A 20,041-nucleotide genomic window follows, 5' to 3' on the forward strand; every position below is an offset into this window, starting at 1 on the left:
ATGACTGGGACCACCTTGCTGCTGTAGCCTTCTCCCACCTTCGTAGCTGGTGAGATGCTCAGTCTTCCTTCACCATAGTGTTAGGTGATTCAATAGTCAGGAACAGACAGGCATTGTGGCCACAGACTTGAATATAGGATGGTGTGTTGCCTCCCTGGTGCCAGTGTCAAGAATGTCACTGAGCGGCTGCAGAGCATCCTGAAGGGGAGGATGAACAGCCAGCAGTTGTAGTCCACATCACAGCCATTGACATAAGTAGAAAGTGGGGTGTAGTCCTGCAGTCAGAATTTGGGGAGCTAGGTAAGAAATTAGCAAGCGGGACCTCAAAAGTAGTAATCTCTGTATTACTCCCAGTCCCACGTTCATGTGAGTGCAGGAATAGAAGGATAAGCCAGATGAAGGTGTGGCTGGAAAGATGGTGCAGGAGGGAGGGCTTTAGATTCCTGGGACATTGGGACTGGCTCCAGGGAAGATGGGGCCTATACAAGCCAGACGGGCTCCACCTTAAAAATGGATGAATCCCCAGGCCCAGATGAGATGTATCCCAGGCTGTTATGTGAGGCAAGGGAGGAGATAGCAGGGGCTCTGACACACAATTTCAAATCCTCTCTGGTCACAGGAGAGGTACCAGAGGATTGGAGGACAGCGAATGTGGTACCATTATTTAAGAAGGGTAGCAGGGATAAACCAGGTAATTACAGGCCGGTGAGTCTAACATCAGTGCTTGGGAAACTATTGGAAAAAATTCTGAGGAACAGGATTAATCTCCACTTGGGGAGACAGGGATTAATCAGGGATAGTCAGCATGGCTTTGTCAGGGGGAGATTGTGTCTAACTAACTTGATTGAATTTTTCGAGGAGGTGACGAGATGTGTAGATGAGGGTAAAGCAGTTGATGTAGTCTACATGGACTTCAGTAAGGCTTTTGATAAGGCCCCACATGGGAGATTGGTTAAGAAGGTAAGAGCCCATGGGATCCAGGGCAACTTGGCAAATTGGATCCAAAATTGGCTTAGTGGCAGGAGGCAGAGGATGATGGTCGAAGGTTGTTTTTGCGAGTGGAAGCCTGTGACCAGTGGTGTACCACAGGGATTGGTGCTGGGACCCTTGCTGTTTGTAGTGTTCATGAATGATTTAGACATGAATATAGGAGGTATGATCAGTAAGTTCGCAGATGACACGAAAATTGGTGGTGTCGTAAATAGTGAGGAAAGCCTGAGATTACAGGACGATCTAGATGGGCTGGTAAGATGAGCAGAGCAGTGGCTAATGAAATTTAATCCTGAGAAGGGTGAGGTGATGCATTTTGGGAGGACTAACAAGGCAAAGGAATATACAATGGATGGTAGGACCCTCGGAAGTAGAGGGTCAGAGGGACCTTGGTGTATTTGTCCATAGATCACTGAAGGCAGCAGCACAGGTAGATAAGGTGATTAGGAAGGCATATGGGATACTTGCCTTTATTAGCTGAGGTATAGAATATAAGAGCAGGGAGGTTATGACGGAGCTGTATAAAACGCTAGTTCGGCCACGGCTAGAGTACTGTGTACAGTTCTAGTCACCACACTATAGGAAGGATGTGATTGCACTGGAGAGGGTGCAGAGGAGATTCATCAGGATGTTGCCTGGGCTGGAGCATTTCCGCTATGAAGAGAGACTGAAAAGGCTAGGGTTGTTTTCCTTGGAGCAGAGAAGGCTGAGGGGGGACATGAGTCATCATCTTTGGCCTCCTTGTTTCGAGAGACAATGCGTAAGTGCCTGGAGGTGGTCAGTGGTTTGTGAAGTAGCGCCTGGAATGGCTATGAAGGCCAATTCTAGAGTGACAGACTCTTCCACAACATATGATTGAGGTATACAAAATTCTGAGTGGCATTGATGGGTTAGATAGGAAGAAAGTTTTTCCCTTAGCGGAGGGGTCAATAACCAGGGGGCATAGATTTAAGGTAAAGGGTAGGAGGTTTACAGGGGATTTGAGGAAATTTTTTTTACCCAGGAGGGTGGTTGGAATCTGCAACGCACTGCCTGAAGAGGTGGTAGAGGCAGGAACCCTCACAACATTTAAGAAGTATTTAGATGGGCACTTAAATGCCATAGCATACAAGGCTACGGGCCAAGTGCTGGAAAATGGGATTAGAATAGTTGGGTGCTTGATGGCCGGCACAGACACGATGGGCCGAAGGGCCTGTTTCTGTGCTGTATAACTATGACTCTATGGCCAGGGAACTGTAGACCAGTCAGATTAACATCAGTGGTAGAAAGAAATAATTGGAATCTCTACTACTGGAGCAAATAGAAAATAAATCTAGAAACCAAAAGTACAATAATGACTAGTCAACATGGATTTCAGAAGGTAAAGTCTTGCTTGACCAACTTCATTGAATGCTTTGTAGAGGTAACAGAGATTAGACAATGGTAATGCAGTAGATTTACTATATCTCGATTTCCCAAAGGCCTTCAATAACATTCCACCTAATTAACCAATAAGGTCAGAGCTTACAAAGTCGGGACAAGTAACCGAATTAATAGCTAGCTGGCTGCGAGACAGAAAGCCAGGAGGACTTGAGGGTAGCTATTCAGAATGGTAGAAGGTGGAAGTGGGGTCTCAAAGATTCTTGCTGGAATCATTGTTCACAATTTAAATTAATGACTTGGGGTTGAATTTTCACATGGCAACGGGCTGGGAGGTGGGAGGGTTGGTAATATGGCGTGGGAAGGTGTCAGGAGGGGAGCCCTCCTGAAAGGCTACTCCATGGCCCATGGAGGGGTTGCTGGAAGCGGTGGCTGCCCCTGCAGCTACTGCAACAAATTACAGGAAGACATTAGTAAACGTAGAATAAGCATAAATTGGCAAATTAATTTCAACAGATACATGTGAGGAATTATATTTTGGTAAGATAATTAAGGAGGTCACAAATTACTTGAAAAATTAACTTAGTGTGGTAGAGGAGCAAAGTGATCTGGGAGTACAAATACTCAAATTATAAAGCGGCAACACAGGTTACGTAAGGTCATCTGTATATAAAAAAGCAAACCAAGCACTAAGGATTTATTTCTAGAGGCATAGAATTGAAAAGTAGGGAAGTTATGCTGAACTTGTGTTGAACCTGAGTTAGACTGCACTTGGAATACTGTGAACAGTTCTGGCTGTTATGAAAAGGATTTAGGGGTACTGGAGAGGGTCCATAGAATCATAGAATGGTTACAGCACAGAAGGAGGCCCTTTGGCCCATCGTGTCCGTACCACCTCTTTGCACAAGTAGTTCAGTCCCTCTCCCCCACCTTTTCCCCTATAGACTTACAATTTCTTTTTCTTCAGAAAGTTATCCAATTCCATGTTGAAAACGACAATTGAATCTGTCTCCATCAGACTCTCAGGTAGTGCATTCTAGATCCTAACCACACGCTGCATAAAATAGTTCTTCCTCATGTCACAAGAACACAAGAAATAGAAGCAGAAGTAGACCATAAGGTCCATCGAGCCTGCTTTACACTACAATCATGGCTGATCTTGGGCTTCAGTTCCACTTTCCTGCCCTCTCCCCATATCCCTTGATTCCCTGCGAGACCAAAAATCTATCTATCCCAGCCTTAAATGTATTCAATGATGGAGCATCCACAACCCTCGGGGGTGGAGAATTCCCAAAGATTCACAACACTTTGAGTGTGGTAATTTCTGCTCATCTCAATCCTGAATGATTGGCCCCTTATCCTGAGACTGTGTCCCCGCGTTCTAGATTCCCTGACCAATGGAAACAATTTGTCAGCTTCAACCCTATCAAGCCCTTTCAGAATCTTGTATGTCTCAATTAGATTGCCTCTCATTCTTCTAAACTCCAGAGAATATAGGCCCAAATTACTCAGCTTCTCACCATAGGACAACCTCCTCATCCCAGGGACCAATTTAGTAAATGTTTGCTGCACTGACTCCAGTGCAAGTATATCTTTTCTTAAATGTAGAGACCAAAACTGCACACCGTATTCCAGGTGTGGTCTCACCAAAGCCCTGTACAATATTAGTAAGACTTCTTTATTCCTGTACTCCAATTCACTTGCAATAAAGGCCAACATACCATTTGCCTTCCTAATAGCCTGCTGCACCTGCATGTTAACTTTGTGTTCCTTGTTCGAGTACACCCACGTGTCTCTGAACATCAACACTTGCCAGTTTCACACCTTTTTTAAAATAAAATTCTGCTTTTCTATTTTGACGACCAAAGTGAATAGCTTCACACCTCCCTACATTATACTCCATTTGCCATCTTGTTGCCCACTCACTTAACCTGTCTATATCTCTTTGCAACCTCTCTGTCGTCCCTGCAGCTTACCTTTCCACTGAACTCTGTATCAGCAAACTTAGATATATTACTCTCTGTCTCTTCACTCAAGTAATTAATATAGAGGGTAAATAGCTGAGGCCTCAGCACTATACACTGCGTGCCAACTTGAAAATGCCCCATTTATGCCCATTCTCTGCTTCCTGGCTCAAACAATCCTCTATCCATGCTAATATATTACCCCCAACACCATGAGCCCTTATCTTGCCTATTAATCTTTTACGTGGCACCTTATCGAATGCCTTTTGGAAATCCAGGTATACTACATCTACTGGTTCCCCTTTATCTACCCTACTAGTTGCACCCTCAAAAAAAAAAATTCTAATAAATTTGTCAAACAGGATTTCCCTTCAGTAAAAACATGCTGACTTGTTCTAATCATACTATGCTTTTCCAAGTGCATTGTTAAGTCGTCTTTAATAATAGTTTCCAGCATTTTCCCAATGACTGATAGGCTAACTGGCCTGTAGTTGCCTGTTTTCTCTCCACCTCCTTTCTTGCAAAGCTGCGTAACATTTGCCAACTTCCAATCTGATGGCATTGTTCCTGAATTTAGGGAATTCTGGCAAATCATAGCTATCGCATCCACTATCTCTGCAGCAATGTCTTTTAGAACCCTAGGGTGTAGGCCATCTGATCCCAGGGGCTTGTCAGATTTTAGTCCCTCCGGTTTCTCCAATATTTTTTTCGGCTGATAATCTTTAGCCCCTAGGTTACTGCCTGTTTCTGGTACAGAACTTGTATCTTCTACTGTGAAGATAGACACAAAATATTTGTTCAGTGCCTCTGCCATTTCCTCATTCCCCATGACAATTTCTCCTGTCTCTGCTTCTAAGGGACCAACATCTACTTTAGCTACTTTCTTTTTTATATACCTATAAAAGCTCTTACAATCTGTTTATATTGCTGGCTAGTTTACTCTTGTATTCTATTTTTTCCCTTTTCATCAACTTTTTGGTGGACACTCCCAATCCTCAGACTCGCTACTATTTTTTGCAACATTGTAAGCCTCTTCTTTTAGTCTGATGCTCTCAACTTCCTGAGTGAGCCTGGACGCGTCTTTCTTGATGAGTTTTTGTTTTTGAATGGAATATACTTCCGTTGAGCCCTTTGAATTGTTTCTTTAAATATTTCCCACTGTTCATTTACTGCCATACCTTTTATTCTATCTACCCAATTAACCTTAGCCAGTTCTTTCCTCCATATCTTTGTAATTGGCTTTGTTTAAGTTTAAGTTTTTTGTTTGTGATTAAAATGTGTCAAACTTAACATAAAATTCAATGGTTTTATGATCACTATTTCCCAGTAGATCTTTTTACTACGATATTGCTAATTAACTCTTTCATTATACAATACAAGATTTCTGATAGCTTCATCCCTAGTCGTTTCTACAATGTGTTGCTCCAAGAAATTGTCACTAAAGCATTCTACAAATTCATCTTCTAGACCACTGTTGCCAATTGATTGTCCCAGTCTATATGCAGATTTAGGTGCTCTACAATTAATACTTTACAAGCTCTGATAATTTCCTGTTTAATGTTCTGTCCAATAATATAACTTCTGTTAGGGGGCCTGTAAACTACTCCCACCAGCGTTTTCTGACTCCTGCTATTCCTAATTTCCACCCAAACTGATTCTACTTCGATCTTCTGAGGCCAGATCCCTCCTCCTTAATGTCCTTATGTCATCCTTTACTATTAGGGTTGTCTCTCTAAAATTTCTGTCCAGACCCCTCATGATTTTGAACACCTCTATTGAATCTCCTGTTAGCCTTCTCTTCTCGAAGGAGAACAGCCTCAGCTTCTCCAGTCTATCCACGTAACTGAAGTCCCTCATTCCCAGAACCATTCTCGTAAATCTTCTCTGCACCCTCTCCAATGCCTTCAGATTTTTCCTAAAGTGCGCTGCCCAGAATTGGACCCAACACTCCAGTTAATGCAGAACCAGAGTTTTATAAAGGTTCACCATGCTGTTTTTGCTTTTCTACCCTCTGCCTCTCTTTTTATAAGGCCCAGGATTCCTTATGCCTTTTTAACTACTTTCTCAAGCTGCCCTGCTACCTTCAATGATTTGTGCACATATTCTTCCAATGTGTCTCTTTTCCTGCACCCTTTTTAGAATTGTACCCTTTGTTTTATATTGCCTCTCCTCGTTCTTCCAACCAAAATGTGTCACTTCGCATTTTTCTGTAATAAATTTCATCTGCTGCATGTCCGGCCATTCCACCAGCCTGTCTATGTCCTCTTGAACTTTTGTCACTATCACAGTTCACAATACTAACAAGTTTTGTGTCATCTGCCAATTTTGAAATTATGCCCTGTACACCCAAACCAAGTTTAGGTCATTAATATAGATCAAGAAAAACAGGGATCCTCATACTGACAAGAAATGCTGGAAATACTCAGCAGGTCTGGCAGCATCTGTGGAGAGAGAAGCAGAGTTAACGTTTCAGGTCAGTGACCCTTCTTCAGAACCCTGACCTGACATGTTTCAGGTCATTGACCTGAAACATTAACTCTGCTTCTGTCTCTACAGATGCTGCCAGACCTGCTGAGTATTTCCAGCATTTCTTGTTTTTATTTCAGATTTCCAGCATCTGTAATATTTTGCTTTTATTCTCATACTGACCCCTGGGGAACCCCACTGTATACCTTCCTCCAGTCCGATAAACAACCGTTCACCACTACCCTCTGTTTCGTGTCACTTAGTCAGCTTAGTATCTATGCTGCTATTGTCCCTTTAATTCCATGGCCTCAACTTTACTGACAAACCTGTTATGTGACACTTTGTCAAACACCTTTTATGAAGTCCATGTACACCACATCAATCACATTATCCTCATCACTCCTCTCTGTTACGTCGTTGAGTTTTTTGATCAAATTTGTTAAATACTATTTGTCTGTAATAAATCCTTGCAGGCTTTCCTTAATTAATCTACACTTCTCCAAGAGACTGTTAATTTTGTCCTGATTTATAGTTTCTGAAAGTTTTTCCACCACTGAGGTTAAACTGACCGGCCTGTAGTTGCTGGACTTGCACTTCTGTCCAAAAAAGGTTGTAAGGATAACATTTGCAATTCTTCAGTCCTTGGGCACCACCCTTGTATCTAAGGAGGATAAAGATTTTCAGGATGATGCCAGAAATGTGAGGTTATACCTATTGGAAAAGGCTGGACAGGCTTTTCACTTAAAAAGAGAAGGGTGAGAGTTGACCTCATAGAGTTCTTTAAAATTATGAAATATTTTGACAGAGTGGACACAAAGAGTGTGTTTCCAGTTAGGGGAAAGCAAAACAAGAAATATAAGATAGTCACCAAGAAATCAAATGAGGAATTCCATAGAAACCTCTTTACCGAGAGAGTGACGCGAATGTGGAATTTGAGGCAAATGGTATAGATGAATTTAAGAAGCTAGATAAGTACAAGAGGGAGAAAGAAATAGAATGTTATGCTTAGATGAAGTAGGGTGGGAGGATGCTTGTGAGGAGCATAAACACCAACATAAAGCAGTTACGTTGAATGGCCTGTTTCTGTGATGTTGGAAATGCAGCAACCAACTTGCGCATAGCGATGTTCCACAAACTCTAATATAAAGGAGAAAGGAATAGAGGATTATGCTGACGGTTAAATGAGGAAGGACTGGGAGAAGGCTCAAGTGAAGCATAATGTTAGCATAGATTGATTGGACCAAAGGGCCTGTTTCTTTGCTGTATATTCTATGTAAAATTGAAGCTGGTTAAATGGTCAGTGGAATTTATGTGGCATCCTGAAGTTATATGATTGAGACTGACATTTCTATGAAAATTTCTACATTGCAATCTGAGTACAAAATAAGGAAAAATTGTCGTCTTTTATTTTTTTCATGTGGCAACCTGCTAAAGGCGGCAGCATTTGTGTTGCCTGCAGCTTGCTGAGAGCTGTTGATACTATTGCTCATCTATCTTTTCGGATCAAAATATAGCCTGGCCAGGATTTTTCTGTTTGGTACCTTGTCAGCTTGAGTTGCTCTGTATTGACTGCAGCCTCTGCCTTGTTGGCACTGCATACAAAATCCACATTATTGAGCTTTATTGTCAAACCACACTCCAAAAATGAAACAAGGGAGCAAATCGGATCAAGCTCCTTGGGGTCAGCTTCTTGATGTGCAGGTTGGCAATAAGTGTAAGCAGTAATGGGGAATTCAATCAATGGGAAGGCACCTGATTAATAGGTAAAGATGGCAGACTTTATTATGGGACTGAAAACAACCTCCTGTAAAAATGCTTAGGGGAAAACAAAACAGTTATGAATTGATGTCCTTTTGAATTCAGGAAGCGCTGTTACTCACAAAGGGTAATGGAAACCTGGAACTCTCTTCCCAATCCCACCTCCCAAAAAAGACGGAGTGCTGGGGGGTCAATTGAAATTTTCAAGTCTGAGACCAATAGATTTTTGTTTTGTAAGGTTACCAAGGGGCCACCTCTTTTAAAATTCTTGATCCTCGTGTCTAAATCCCTCCATGATCTCTCCTTCTCCCTGTCCTGTAACCTCCCCAGGCCTATTGGGCTCTTCCAGTTCTAGCCTCTTGTGCATCCTTGATTTTAACTGCTCCATTATTTAGCAGCTGTGCCTTCAGCTGCCTGAACCTTAAGCAATGGAATTCCCTGCCTAAGCCTCTCCAACACTCTCTGGTCTACTTTTTGAAATAAAATGCTGTAAATACGCAGAAGGTCGGTCAGTCTCTGGAAAGAGATATGGATAGTAATGTATTGGGTGTAGATGCTTTGTCAGAATGCAGTCGGGCCCACCCCAGAATGTTAACCTACCTATTCTGTTCTCAGGATGTGCCTGCTCTGCTGCTTCTTTGTCAGTATTTCCAGTTCTGATTTTCTATATCCTTGCTGCTGCTGCTTTCCTGAATAGTTTAATTTTCCTTACAGGCAAGGGAGAGTGTGATGGCCTGCCACTGGATGTCTGTTTTCTGACATTTGTCATGGTGGCCTCTCTCCAGATGTCTGTCATTGACAGCCTGCTGTAATAATCTGTTTCCCGATGCAAAGTCCTCAGTAACAGACACAAGACTGATTTGTAAACCCCACCATGATGGGCTTTGTTTTGAATCCTGCTGTCCTATGAGATTTACATGCAGCTTTCTTTCCTGCAGAGTTCACCCTTTCAGTTCAGCATTTAATTAACCCTTTCATTACCTCAGCATGTTTTCCTCTTTTCCCGCAATTTGCTTGACGAATTGTTATCAGTCCCTTGAAGTTATTCGGTTATCTTATGAGGAAAGATTGGGCCTGTATCCATTGGAGTTTAGAAGAATGTGAGGTGACCTTATTGAAACATTTAAGATCTTGAGGGGACTTGACAGAGTGGATGTTGAGAGGATGTTTCTTATGGTAGAGAATAGAACTAGGGATACAGTTTAAAAATAAGGGGTCTCTCATTTAAGATGGAGATGACAAGAAATATTTTCTCTCAGAAGGTTATTAGTCTGTGGAATTCTCTTCCCTGGGGAGCAGTGGAGGCAGGGTCATTGAATATTTTTAAGGCTGAGTTAGACAGATTCTTGATTGACAAGGGAGTCAAAAGGTTAAGTGGGTAGACAGGAAGGTAGATTTGAGGCCACAATCAGATCAGCCGTATCTTATCAAATGGCGGAGCAGGTTCGAGGGGCCGAATGGCCTACTCCTGCTCCTAATTCGTATGTTCATTCTGGGATATGTACAGTTCGCAGATTCCTATTGCCTCGGTCCCCTTTATTTGCATGTTGGTGAATGATTGCAGGCTTTTTGACTATGGGAGGCATCACTAATGAGTCCTGTCTTGTCCTCGCATCCACTGTCCATGTATTGTGGTTCCAGCAGGGGGAACTGTATCATGGTCAGGAGCAAGAACAATGGATGATTTGTTTTTATCGCCACCACCACCCCCCACTCCCCCCAACCATCTTTCTAAATCAGGGACAAGAATCTAAATACAGGCACTGCTGTGTCAGAGACAGCTAAGATAGGCCAGACCAGTCGCTGAAAGCGATTCAGGTGCAGCAGGCAGTTAGGAAGGTGAATGGTATGTTGCCCTTCATTGCAAGAGGATTTGAGTGCACGAGCAAGGATGTCTTACTGCAGTTATACAGGGCCTTGGTGAGACCACATCTGGAGTATTGTGTGCAGTTTCGTCTTGTCTGAGGAAGGATGCTCTTGCTCTAGAGGGAGTGCAAAGAGTGACTAGTGGGGTACCGCAGGGATCGGTGCTAGGACCCCAACTATTCACAATATATATTAATGATTTAGATGAGGGAACTACATGTAATATCTTCAAATTTGCAGATGACACAAAACTGGGTGGGAGGGTGAGTTGTGAGGAGGATGATTTGGACAAGTTGAGTGTGGGCAAATGCATGGCAGATGCAGTATAATGTGGATAAATGTGAGGTTATCCACTTTGGTAGCAAAAACAGGAAGGCAGATTATTATCTGAACGGCTATAAACTGAGAGGGGAATATGCAACGAGACCTGGGTGTTTTCGTACACCAGTCGCTGAAGGTAAGCATGTAGGTCTAACAGGTGGTAAAAAAGGCAAATGGTATGTTGGCCTTCACAGTGAGAGGATTTGAGCATAGGAGCAGAGATGTCTTACTGCAATTATACAGGGCCTTTGTGAGGCCACACCTGGAATATTGTGTGCAGTTTTGGTCTCCTTATCTGAGGAAGGATGCTCTTGCTATAGAGGGAGTGCAGCGAAGGTTTACCAGACTGATTCCTGGGAAGGTAGGACTGACCTATGAGGAGAGATTGAGTCAGTTAGGATTATATTTGCTGGGGTTCAGAAGATTGAGGGGGATATCATAGAAAACCTATAAAAGTCTTACATGACTGGACAGGGTAGATGCTGGAAGGATGTTCTCGATCGTGGGGGAGTTCAGAACCAGGGGTCATAGTCTAAGGATACGGGGTAAACCATTCAGGACTGAGATGAGGAGAAATTTCTTCACCCAGTGAGTGGTGAACCTGTGGAATTCACTACTACAGAAAGCAGTTGAGGCCAAAACATTGTACGTTTTCAAGAAGCAGTTAGATATAGCTCTTAGGTTCAAAGGGATCAAAGGATATGGGGCAAAAGCAGGAACAGACTACTGAGTTGGATGATCAGCCATGATCATAATGAATGGCAGAGCAGGCTTGAAGGGCCGAATGACCTACTCCTACTCCTGCTCCTATTTTCTATGTTTCGATGTTACTAGGCTGATTCCTGGGATGACAGGATTGATGTATGATTAGAGATTGGGTCACTAGAATTTAGAAGAATGAGACGGGATCTCGTAGAAATTCTAACAGGACCAGACAGGCTAGATGCAGGGAGGATGTTCCCGATGGCTGGGGAGTCCAGAACTAGGGGTCGCAGTCTCAGGAAAGCGGGTATGCCATTTAGATCTCAACTGAGGAGAAACTTCTTCACCCAGAGGGTGGTGAACCTGTGGAATTCTCTACCGCAGAAGGCGGTAGATGTATTTCTTAGTGCCAAAGGGATTAAGGGATATGGGGAGAAAGCGGGAACAGGGTACTGAATTTAGACGATCAGCCATGATCTTTTTTGGATGGCGGAGCAGGCCCAAAGGGCCGAATGGCCTACTCCTCCTATTTTCTATGTTTCTAGAGAGGGCTTTAAGTTAACAAAGTGACTCGACAAGGCAGCAGCCCGATGACTTGATCAGAGCGCTCCAAGCTGCGCGCATGCGCAGCCTACATCTTGCCTTTTTAGGGCTAACTGGCGCATGTGCAGGAAAATGCTGTTCCCTCTCCAAAAGCAAATATTTTGCTTCTGTCTTCATTATAGGAGGATACAAAAATATTCCAGTAATAACTAAATCAGGAGGTGGAAGGAAGAGGGGAACTTGATGAAATTACAATCACCAAGGAAGTGGTACTGGGCAAACTGATGGAGCTGCAGACTGACAAGTCCCTGGGTCTGGATGGGCTTCATCCTCGGGTCTTTAAAAGAGGTGGCTAATGAGGTAGTAGATGCGTTGGTGTTAACTTTTCAAAATTCACTAGATTCTAGAAAGGTTCCATCAGACTAGAAAGTAGCAAATATAACCGTGCTAGATTCGATCATCAAGGAGGCTATAGCTGGGCACTTGGGAAAAACTCAAGGTAATCGGAAATAGTCAGCATGGTTTTGTGAAAGGGAAATCAAGTTTAACCAATTTGTTGGAGTTCTTTGAAGGAGTAACATGTACTGTCGATGAAGGGGAGCCCGTTGACATACTGTACTTGGATTTCCAGATGCATTTGACAAGGTGTCACATAAAAGGTTATTGTGCAAAGTAGGAGCTCGTGGGGTAGGGGGTAACATATTAGCATAGATAGAAGATTGGCTGGCAGAAACAGAGTGTGTGCATAAGTGGGTCCTTTTCTGATTGTCAGGATGTGATGAGTGGAGTCCCGCAGGGGTCTGTGCTGGGGCTTCAACTTTTTACAATTTATATCAATTAATAGATGAGGGGAGCGATGTCATGGTAAGTTTGCAGATGACACAAAGATGGGTAGGAAAGTATGTTGTAAAGAGGACATGAGGTTGCAGACCGATTATAGATAGGTTGAGTGAGTGGGCAAAGATCTGGCAGATGGAGTGTATAATGTGGGAAAATGTGAAGTTGTTCACTTTGACAGGAAGAATAAAAAAGTAGAGTATTACTTAAACAGAGAATGACTGCAGAATTCCGAGGTACAGAGGGATCTAGGTGTTCTAGTGCATGAGTCACAGAAAGTTAATATGCACATACAGCAAGTAATATGGCTAATGGAATGCTATCCTTTATTATGAGAGGAATTGAAAATAAAAGTAAAGATGTTATACTTCAGTTATACAGGACATTGGTGAGACCACATCTCGAATACTGTGTGCAGTTTTGGTCGTCTTTTTTAAGGAAGAATATAAATGCACTGGAGGCAGTTCAGAGGAGGTTTACTAGATTGATACCTGGAATGAGCGGGTTGTTTTATGAGGATAGGTTGGACAGACTGGGTTTGTTTTCACTGGAGTTTAGAAGAGTGAGAGGAGACTTGATTGAAGTATATAAGATCCTGAACAGTCTTGACGAGGTGGATGTGGAAAGAATGTTTTCTCTTGTGGGTGAGTCCAGAACTAGGGGGCACTCTTTTAAAATTGGGGGTCGCCCTTTTAGGACCGGGACGAGGAGACATTTTTTCTGAGGGTTGTGCGACTTTGGAACTCTCTGCCTCAGGAGGTGGCGGAGGCCCATTGAATACTTTTAAGGCGGAGGTAGATAGTTTCTTGTCAGGCAAGGGAATCAAAGATGATTGGGAATAGATGAGTGTGTGTAATCCAGGATACAAACAGATCAATCATGATCTTATTGAATGACAGAGCAAGCTCGAGGAGCCGAATGGCCTACTTTTGCTCCTAATTCGTATGTTCGTATGACACTACTTAAACCCTACCTCTTTGACTCCACCTATCTGAATATCTTATGTGGCTTGATTGAAATTTTCTCTGATTTTGCTCCTGTGAAGCACTGGGACATTTTACCATATTAAAGTACTATATAAATGCCAGTTGTTGTTTTCAATGCATCAAGTGCAGGCAAATGAGTCAAGGTACAAATCAGTCATCATCTGACAATGAATGGCAGAACAGGCTCGAGGTGCTGAATGCCCCCCTTCTGTTTTTGTGGATTGATTATTCTCTAGATATATAACCTCAGAATCTAGAATCAGACCAGCATTGAGAATTAATTTAAACACATCACAAATTTACATATTCAGGATATCATTTCCATGAAATGCATATTTAGTTTGGGGCACTGATGAAACAGAAATCTATCACTGTGCTGGATAAGCTTTCCCTGTCAGAGGGTAGATGGATATGAACCTCATTTTTAAACACGCCTATTACTTGAGCAAGAAAAAAAGCACAACTTACTCATTCAGAAATTTTAAAAATCAGACTTGCGTTCTGTACTTATGTAGTGGTGACCAGGTTATTTGCCATGTCATCTTGCCTTTCATTGAAATTTATGCCAAATGCAAATTTATAAATCCTCTCAGTCCCCATACAAACATATGATTGTCTATTTAACACACACTTGCTGTAACACTTCCTCATCACATTACTTATGTCTCCTTTTTGTTAAAATGAATAGGCATGTTTTAAAATCTAATAAAAATAGAAAATGTTGGAAATACTCAGCAGGTCTGGCAGCCTCCGTGGAGAGATAAACAGTTAACTTTTAGGGTCTGTGACCTTTCATCAGACCTATTTATTGTACTTACCTCTGTGGTCCCTGAAGCCACTCATATCCACCCTGCCCTCATGTTTTTTCCACCAACTCCACTGTCAACTAATGCATTACTGTTGTACTCCAAGCCATGACAAGGGAACTAGCTTTAAGTTGTTTCAGCAAGTTACTGTGGTCTTACTAAGATGGTGAATGCATAATTAACATTTAAAATAGCCAATTTTCAGTGGTCAGGTGTTTAGCAATCAGGCTTTCCTCAGGAGCTGGATTTCCAGGCACTGAGCTCAGGAAAACTATTTAAATGCACGCTTTAAATAGGCACTGAGCTCAGTATAACATGTGACTTTGGACCTATTGGCTCCCCAAGTTCTCTGCTACTGAGGGTTCTCCTCGCCTCATGTCTGGCTCTGCTGTAAACTAATTGACGAAGATTGATTGCTGTGATTAGTGAAGGACTGCACATTATTGTAGGATGCAGTTAACAGGGTGGCAGAAGGAAAACTGGAATCCTAGAATGGTTACAGCACAGGAGGCCATTCTGCCCATTGTGTCTGCCAGCTCTCTGCAAGAGCAACTCAGAATGACAGAATAATGCAGTGCAGAAGAGGCCCTTCGGCCCATCGAGTCTGCACTGATGCATTAAAGACACCTGACCTGTCAACCTAATCCCATTTGCCAGCACTTGGCCCATAGCCTTGAATGTTATAACTCACCTTGTCCCACTCCCCCACTTTTTTCTCTGTAGCCTGCATTTTTTCTCTTTTAATTGTCCAAAACCTTTTTGAAAGGTACAATTGAATCTGCCTCCATCATTCTCTTAGGCAGTGCATTCTAGATTCTAACCACTGGCTGCCAAACAAAAGTTTTTCCTCATGTTGCCATTGATTCTTTTGCCAGTCACCTTAAATTGGTGTCCTCTGGTTAACGATCTTTCTAGCAACAGGAACAGTTTCTCCCTATCTACTTGTCCAGACCTCTCATGAATTTGGACATTTCTATCAAATCTCGAATCAACCTTCTCGACTTCAAGGATAGCAATCCCAGCCTTTCCAACCTATCCATGTAACTGGTTCCAGGGTTGAGGAACTTCATTCTTGTGAATCTTTTGTGCAGCATTCTAATACCTTCACATCCTTCCTAAAGTGTGGTGTCTAGAATTGGACACACTACTCCCAGTTGAAGCCGTACCAGTGTTTTATACAGCATTATCATAGCTTCCTTGTTTTTGTACTCTGTGCCTCTATTAATAAAGCCCAGGATCCCGTATACTTTATTAACTGCTTTCTCAACCTACCTCACCGCCTTCAATGATTTATGCACACATACCCTCAGGTCCCTCCTGCTCCTGAACCCCCTTTAGAATTGTAGCCTTTTATTTTCTATTGCCTCTCCTCCTCCTTCGTACCAAAATGAATCATTTCACACTTCTCTGCATTAAATTCCACCTGCTAGATGGACAATTAATTTTTTTTTGTCTAGCAATTCTTGTGTACGCACCTTCACGTTATGAGCTCCTCATTTCAATATGCCAGTCTGGTACTTTACCTGATTGAATTGGTTATTGTTCATAGGAAGAGAAACTACAGAACCATTGAGTTCCACTTATGGGTCCTACCATTTTATGGGCCCTGCTGCTCATCTCTTCTTTGGTTGGGTTAGCCCTACTACTTATTATCATTCCCTTGCTTTCTCTCACCACTTCCTGTACAATGGGAGAACATTCCCTTATCTCAGGTCTGGCAACATCCTAGGATTTGTGAATGGATGCTCGAATACAAGAATCAGCAAATCTACTGGGGTGGAAGAGGTGATATGTCAGAAGTATCTCCTGGGCCACTTTATTTTTTACCCCTCTGATCTAGTCATGTCCCATACCCAGACCAGGAAAGAATAGTTTTTTTTTTTGCCTTGTATCCTTTGGGACACAGTGGCGTAGATGGTAATGTCACTGACCTAGTAATCCAGAGGTCCAGGCTAATGCCCTGGGGACTTGGGTTCAAATCTCACCACAGCAGGTGGTGGAGTTTAAATTCAATTAGAATATAAGAACATAAGGCCATTCAGCCCCCAAGCCTGCCCACCATTCAATAGGATCATGACTGATCTGCCCCAGATCTCAACTCTTCTTTTGTGCTAGCTCCTCATAGCTCTCAACTCCCCAATATTTCAAAAATCTATCTACCTCCTCTTTAAATACTTTCAGTGATCTAGCCTCCACAACTCTCTGGAGTAGAGAATTCCAGACATTCCACTACCCTCTGAGAGAAGAAATTCCTTTGCATCTCTGTTTTAAATGAGTGTTTCCTTATTCTGTAACTATGTCCCCTAGTTCGAGATTCCCCCACTAGTGGAAACATCTCAACATCTGCCTTATCAAGCCCCCTCAGAATCTTGTACGTTTCAATAAGATCACCCCTCATTTTTCTAAACTCTAATGGTTAGCACCGCAGCCTCACAGCTCCAGCGACCTGGGTTCAATTCTGGGTACTGCCTGTGTGGAGTTTGCAAGTTCTCCCTGTGGCTGCGTGGGTTTTCACCGGGTGCACCGGTTTCCTCCAACAGCCAAAGACTTGCAGGTTGATAGGTAAATTGGCCTTCATAAATTGCCCCTAGTATAGGTAGGTGGTAGGGGAATATAGGGACAGGTGGGGATGTGGTAGTGTAGGATTAGTATAAATGGGTGGTTGATGGTCAGCACAGACTCGGTAGGCCGAAGGGCCTGTTTCAGTGCTGTATCTCTAAATAGATAAATAATGAATATAGGCCTGACCTGTTTAGCCATTCTTGATAAGTCAACCCCTTCATCCCAGGAATCAGCCTAGTGAATCTCTATTGAACTGACTCCAATGGCAGTATATCCTTTCTTAAATACAGGGAATAAAACTACACAGTACTCACCAACACCCTGTACAGTTGTAACAAGACTTCCCTATTTTTAAACTCCAATCCCCTAGCAACAAAGGCCAAAATTCCATTTGCCTTCTTAATTACTTGCTGCACCTGCGTGCTAATGTTTTGTGTTTCATGTACAAGAACACCCAGATCCCCCTCTGCTGCACTTGTTTGAAGTTTCTCTCCATTTAAATAGTTTGCCTTTTGATTCTTCCTACCAAAGTGCATGACCTCACACTTTCCTACATTAAACTCCATCTGTCAAGTTTTTGCCCATTCACTCAACCTATCTATATCCACTTGCAAATTCCTTGTGTCCTCATCACAACATGCCTTCCATCTATTTTTGTAACTTCAGCAAATTTGGATATATTACACTCGGCCCCCTCCTCCAAGTCATTAATATAGAGAATAAATAATTGAGGCCCTAGGACTGATTCTTGTGGCACTCCACTAGCATGGTAGATGCAGTATAATGTGGATAAATGTGAAGTTATCCACTTTGGTAGCAAAAACGGGAAGGCAGATTATTATCTGAACGGCTATAAACTGAGAAAGGGGAATATGCAGTGAGACCTGTGCACCAGTCGCTGAAGGTAAGCATGCAGGTGCAAAAGGCGGTAAAAAAGGCAAATGGTATGTTGGCCTTCATAGTGAGGATTTGAGTACAGGAGCAGGGATGTCTTGCTGCAATTATACAGGGCCTTTGTGAGGCCACACCTGGAATATTGTGTGCAATTTTGGTCTCCTTATCTGAGGAAGGAAGTTCTTGCTATAGAGGGAGTGCAGCGAAGGTTTACCAGACTGATTCCTGGGATGGTGGGACTGATGTATGAGGAGAGATTGAGTCGCTTAGGATTATATTTGCTGGGGTTCAGAGATTGAGGGGGATCTCATAGAAACCTATAAAATTCTGACATGACTTGACAGGGTCGATGCAGGAAGGATGTTCCCGATGGTGGGGGAGTCCAGAACCAGGGGTCATAGTCTAAGGATACGGGGTAAACCTTTCAGGACTGAGATGAGGAGGAATTTCTTCACCCAGAGAGTGGTGAGCCTGTGCAATTCGCTACTACAGAAAGCAGTTGAGGCCAAAACATTGTAGGTTTTCAAGAAGGAGTTAGGTATAGCTCTTGTGTTCAAAGGGATCAAAGGGTATGGGGCAAAAGCAGGAACAGGCCACTGAGTTGGATGATCAGCCATGATCATAATGAATGGCGGAGCAGGCTTGAATGGCCTACTCCTGCTCCTGTTTTCTATGTTTCTATGTTACGTCTTTCCAACCTGAAAAAGACCCATTAATCCAGACAGTCTGTCTTCTGTAAGTTAACCAATCCGCAATCCATGCTAATACATAACCCCCAATACTGAGCGCTCCTATCTTGTGTAATAATCTTTTATGTGGCACCTTATTGAATGCCTTCTGGAAATCTCAATACACTACATCTACCAGTTTCATTTTATCAACTCTCTTTGTTATATCCTCAAAGAACTCTAGCAAATTTGTCAAACATTTAATTAATAGAAATCTGGAATTGAAAGCGAGTCTCCGTTTCATGGCACCATTGTTCTCGTGGATTATCATAAAAACCCATCTGGTTCACTAATGTCCTTTTTAGGGAAGGAAATCTACTGTCCTTGCCTGATCTGGCCTCCATGTGACTCCAGACCCACAGTAATGTGGTTGACTCTTAACTGCCCTCTGGCTTGCTAGGCCAATTCATTCAGTTGTCCAGGGCAATTGGGGATGGGCAACAAATATTGGCCTTGCCTGCGATGTCCACGTCCCATGAAAGAATAAACAAAATGGGCTTGATATTCTATTGTGCAACATGTGAGTAAGCATTTTTGTAATTGTACTTGCCCACCTTAGCTTCAAAGCATACAAGACAAAAATAAATAACATTTCTGTGGCGCCTTTCATGACCTTGGGTCGTCCCAAAGTGCCTTAGTGGCACTGTGCAATTGGAGTACCTTTTTCAAATGTAGCCACTGTTGGCAGGTAATTTGCAAACAGCAAAGTCCCACAACAGCAATGTAATAATGACCAGGTAATCTATTTGCATGATTTTGGTTGAGGTGTAAATATTGGCCAGTACACCAGGGAGAACTCCCCTACTCTTCCAAAAGTGACCATAGGATCTTTTACATCCACCAGAGAGGGCAGATGAGGCCTCGATTTATCATCTCATCTGAAATTGGGCACCTCAACAGTGCAGCAGTCAAACCCACAATGCTCTTGACTTGTTGGTGTGAGCACTACCCACTGAGCTAGGGCTAACAGCTGAAATTAGGAGCATTTTGGAATGTGTTGTATTTTTTTTAAAACTTTCTTTCCCCTTCCATATCGAATTCCTGTTTTTAAAAAAAAACGCTATCAAATTAATTTGTAAATATTGAATAGTCTGTCAAATTTCAGTCTTTGCTTGATACAGGAATGTTTGTTAAAACCATAATATTACATTGACAAATGGATTCTTGTATCCTAACTGACAGGCAGTTATTGAACTCTTACGTGCTCAGGTTACGAGGATGGTCTGGTTCTGTCGATGCTCTGAAATTCTGAAGTAAGA

The sequence above is a fragment of the Heterodontus francisci genome, chromosome 12 (genome assembly GCF_036365525.1).
Source record: "Heterodontus francisci isolate sHetFra1 chromosome 12, sHetFra1.hap1, whole genome shotgun sequence".
NCBI classification, from domain to species: Eukaryota; Metazoa; Chordata; class Chondrichthyes; order Heterodontiformes; family Heterodontidae; genus Heterodontus; species Heterodontus francisci.